At 35.4% G+C, this 5,181-nt stretch overlaps 1 protein-coding gene across 1 annotated transcript in view; it reads left to right on the plus strand.

Moving 5' to 3' along the window:
- SEMA3D (semaphorin 3D) overlaps positions 1-5,181 on the plus strand; it is a 125,550-nt gene that overhangs the window by 115,148 nt on the left and 5,221 nt on the right. The gene's annotated exons all lie outside the window — the stretch shown is intronic.

A 5,181-nucleotide genomic window follows, 5' to 3' on the forward strand; every position in this document is an offset into this window, starting at 1 on the left:
GTTAAGAAACCTTGGGATAAGAGAATCAAATTTTATCATAAGATATTGGTTCAAAGATATGTTCCCCCATTATACAGGGTGGAGCAAAAGTAGGTTTACAGTTGTTCGTATGGAAAAATAGTACAATAATTACTAAATAATAATATAAGAATAAACTCTGTTTTGTGTACTCAGAACTGTAAACCTACTTTTGCCCCACCCTGTATTAAAAAGTTAGTGTCATTCTCTTCATCGATCTTTAAGAATAAAATGTTATATCAAAATAATGACACAACATGTTAATGCCAAGGGAATAACTTCATCCTTATTATGTCAGATTGACCCAGTAAAACTTGATTCTTTTTTTTCTTTATTGATTAGGTATTATATAAACTTGATTCTTCATTATTACTGACATCTATAAATTCTAAAATTATGGCATATCCATACTAAATGTTTATTTTTAGGATCCTAATTTACCAGTATATATTGAAATATTATCTGACATAGAAGTTTATTTTATTTCAACATATAAAACATTTACTTTTTATCCAAGAAATATTGGAAGTCCTGGCTGGTTTGGGTCAGTGGATAGGGCATAAGTCTGCAGACTGAAAGTCTCAGGTTTGATTCCAGTCAAGGGCACTTACCTCCATTGCAGGCTCAATCAGGACACATGCAGGAGGCAATCAATTGATGTGTCTCTCTCACATTGATGTTTCTCTCTCTCTCTATCTGTCTCTCCCAACTCCCTTCCACTCTCTCTAAAAATCAATGGAAAAATATTCTCAGGTGAGGATTAACAACATATACTAGTATATATGAAAAATGTTATCTGAATTTTTTAACATACTGATTTTCTATTAGATACATGGCAATGTTTCATTTTTAAATGTCCCAAATCACTATTTTCAATTTTATAGTTAATAAAGTTTAATCGTTTCTTTTCAGTGATAGACTTACATTTGACTCTGCATGTTTGCATTCACATCTTTCATCCTCCTGAAAATGTTATGTGTTCCTTTATTTACTTTTTAGCAGTATATCATACAGTCATGGTGGTACCATGCTCCATGAATTTCAATGGAGCAGAAATAGTATATTTATTGAATTTTACTTAAAAGTATCTGAGCTGTAATATTTCAAACGGTATATTCATTTATCTTTGTAAATAGCTAGTCACACTTGGTCCAGGTTCTGCCATACCGCTTCCTGAGCTGAGGAAAGGGGCCAGATCCACGCTAGGTTTGAAACATTTTCCCCAGCAGGATACCTTCTGCTCCTTACCAGGGAGGTCACAGTTTGGAATCTTTCCTCCCTCAAAATCAGCCTGAGGGAGGGACGAGGATCTCCTGTGGCACAGAGGCTGTCACCAGGTTTTTCTCTGCCAAGGGGAGGACATTTCCTCACTGAGCTGTTTCACAGTTGGGTGCTGCTGGGAAGGTCATGAGTCAGTTATCTGCTGACTCCCTTGTAAAGCCGTGCTGGAAACGGATGATGTTTATGCTATAACGAGCGACTTCATCGGCAGTCCCCAAGCTTCTGTTGAACTTTGGGGATCTTAAGGAATAGAAGAGACAATGCTAGTTACAGTAGTCTTTTTTTTTCTGTGGATTTTAAAAACATTTTATAAAGCATCTTCAAATATTTGTATTTTTCCCTTTGTAGGTCTTTGTTTTATTTTGTGGTTTTTTTTTAATTATAAAAGTAATACCAATGGTTTTGAAAATATAGGGATATATAAAGAACTATGAGGCCTCTAAGCATAGATAAGCACAAATACTGTATTTTGATGTCTATTCCAGCATTTTCCCCACTAACCATTACATTGTGAGCAGTTTCCCTTGTCATTCAATTTTAATACCACATTTTTTTTCTGTCCCTACTCCCACTGTCCTGATGCCACAGTCATCATGAATGTTCCATCTTTTATTTAAATAGCTCATGTTTTCTCTCAAAAAAGAGTAAGCAACTTTCCTGTATCTAAATCTTTCTCTACTTTTCTATTTTCTTCAAGCAAACACTTTAGAGAAAAATAAGTAAGATAAAGGACTTTATTGTCTTTGTGGCTTGGGATAAACAAGCGTATATTGCCAATTTATTATAATTTAAGAAAATCATTACCAGTTTGATATGAAAAAATATTATATTGTTTTAATGTCTGTTTCTTTGAATATTACTGGATATTAATTACCTTCTCACATTTCTTGGCTATTAGCTTCAGTTGTATCTGGTAAATTGCCCTAAAATTTGCTTGGTTTACATCAATGTATTTTTTAACAAATTATTTTATCCAGCCATTTATATATATTAGATATTAACATTTTAATATTATGCATATTAGAAATAACTTTTTACTATTTTATTGCTGAAAGTTTTTGTTTCTAACATACAAAAAATTTATACTTTATATTTATAATTTATATAAATCTATTGGTTTATATCTATATATTTCTCACTTATGCTTAAAAATTCCTTGTTTGATGAAATGGAAAATACATATTTTGTAATTATTTTGTGGTTTTATTTTTAAAATTACAATTCACATTTTATATTTACATTTACTCAAAGATATTAAATAAATCTAGGGGTTAGTTATGTATACTTCAGTTTTTTTTTCTTTTAAATTAAGAGTCAGTTGCCTCAGCACTATTTTTAAATGTCTTTTTTCTGTTTGTTGAAAAAAGGAGATATTCCTGAAACCCCACTCGCATTGAGGACGTGTGCAATGCTTTAGCTATGAAAGAAATGACAGGTGAATTATCGGCACAGGAATTACCATTAGGCTGCTATTATCAGAGAACGAAGTCCCTGACCTTTACCTGCTGCTTAGTACCTAAATGTCCTTTGTCTCTTTCCATGTGACTCTTCTCATTTTAAATGAATTGCCCTTCATTGAAGATCTACATTTAATAATGCTGAATATATTATCACTGTTCACATTAGGCAAATGGATAGTCAGCCCCAGTTCAAGCATGGTTTTGATTTGTAAGGATGAGCAGTTTTTACTTATCACTTTAGAGCGGAGAAAATTCCATGAGTTTAAATTAGTGGCCAGAGATTACATTATCTCTTTGTAGAGGAGCTGAATCTTCTAAATTGACTGTGCTGACAGTTCGCTGTTGAGACACAGTCTGCATAAAGCATCCTGTTCCAGCATGGAATGAAAGCATTACAGTGACTGAGAATGCAAAGTAGGCAAATGTTAATCAACCACTTAATTTCTGGGTCACAGATTTCTATCCCTAGATTGCAAAAGTCCTATGAAAATATGGCATTCAAAATATATTTTGTTAGAGATACCACTTCATATTTTTGAAATTTTAGAAAATAATCACACGATCTAATAGACATTAGATAAATCCAGGAAGCCTAAGATTTAGTTTATTTATTTATCTTTTAATATATTTTTATGGATTTCAGAGAGGAAGGGAGAAGAAAGACAGAAACATCAGTGATGAGAGAGAATCATTGATTGGCTGCTTCTTGCCCGCCCCCTACTGGGGATCGAGCCCACAACTCGGGCCTATGCACTTGACTGGAATTGAACCTGGGACCCTTCAGTCTGCACGCCGATGCTCTATCCACTGAGCCAAACCAGCTAGGGCTTATTAAATAAGCTTTATATCTGTAGGTAAAAAACCAAAGTAAAACTAAGCATTTCATGGAAGCAAGGAAAGGTGAAGAAGGATCACAATGGAGTAATGAAATTCCAGGTGTCTATGAAACTCTGAGTCCTGTCGGGGTGGAAGCAGTATGGAAAGGAGGGAAGGGAACTAGACTTCAGAGCACAACAATGTAAACAGGATGCAAAAAGAGAACAGCAAAAACAGTGACAAAGTGTTGCATGTTTTGTGTGAAATCAAAGTAGTAATTTCTTCCTGTCAGGAGATTAAAGAGAACAATAAAAAGTAGTGAGTCTCAGCTGTGACAATCTTTAAAACCACATTAAACAGTTTAAACATTAGCAAGAATACCAGCTATGAAAGGAAATCTAGAGTTGAACTGGAAAGAAAGTTACCTGCTTTGCTTGTCATGCTAATAACCACAGGTCATTTTCTATTAAAAGAATTACAGAAATAAAGGTTTCAGAACGTCACTTCTCCAACAACATGTAATGTTGCTAATAATACTTCACACTTTAACCTTCAAAGAGCTTTACTTTTACCCGCCCCCCCGCAAAGAAAACAAAAAACGCACACACCACCATATGCTATGTCACCAACTTGATAAATGGGAGACCAAGCAAGGAAGATAAATGAGTTATCATCAGAAGCCTAACAGATAGGGACCAGAACCTAGGCTTATGGAGTCAGTGTTTGTGTTCTAAAGAGTATTTAAATTAAAAAAAAAAAAGTATTCCTATAGTAAAATTATTTTATATATATATATAGTCTCCAGTGTGTTAAATTTGAGATTGATGTTTCTGTTTCAGCCTGGCTTTTTAGAACCCTACCAATTCAACTTATTTTAGGGGACAAGACTCCTCTGGTTACTGAGGATATAAGTGAATTCAAGATTAGTTTGTGTTACAATAGCATTAAAAAATGTCTGGTCCTTTAGAATACATTCCTTAGGAAAAATGTTACACACCCAGCTCACCAAATGGGCAAAGTAAAGGAAACAAACACCCAAAACCCCAATGGTGTGGCTTCAGTGTAGAGCGAAGGCAGGGCTGGAGACCATTCAGCCTCATTAACCAGGGATCTGCTCTGTGACCTGCCTGTGGCCTTGTGTGGTACCCCACCAGCTGCACTTCCCTGGCACAGAGGGTGGTTGGCCATATACTTGTTAGTTGGCCGGGCTGGTAGCCAGAGATGTTTCTTTTCCTTTTCTCATATTTCCAGAATTGAAGGATTTTTCCTACATATTTTTCACATAAAGAGGCAGAGCGTAGTCCACCCACTGTGAATAAATTTAATTTAGCCGTCTTTATGCCGCCTTGATTTCCATCATCTGAAAGTCTACAATACAGGGGCAGATGTGTAAGCTGGAAGTCTTCCAGACTTCTTTGTTGTTGTTGTGATTCTGCTTAATGCCGGGCCACTTCACAATCTCCACATTAAACAGGCCTCTTGTGCCAGTAAACATGCCTTTAGTTTTAGTGAAGATAGGTTCGCTATTCACACCAGATTGTGGGCCAGGCAAGCTCAACTGTTTGAATCGCCTTTCAGTAGTATCGCTTCAAAGGGGAAAGAGCGT

The sequence above is a fragment of the Myotis davidii genome, unplaced genomic scaffold (genome assembly GCF_000327345.1).
Source record: "Myotis davidii unplaced genomic scaffold, ASM32734v1 scaffold49, whole genome shotgun sequence".
NCBI lineage: Eukaryota > Metazoa > Chordata > Mammalia > Chiroptera > Vespertilionidae > Myotis > Myotis davidii.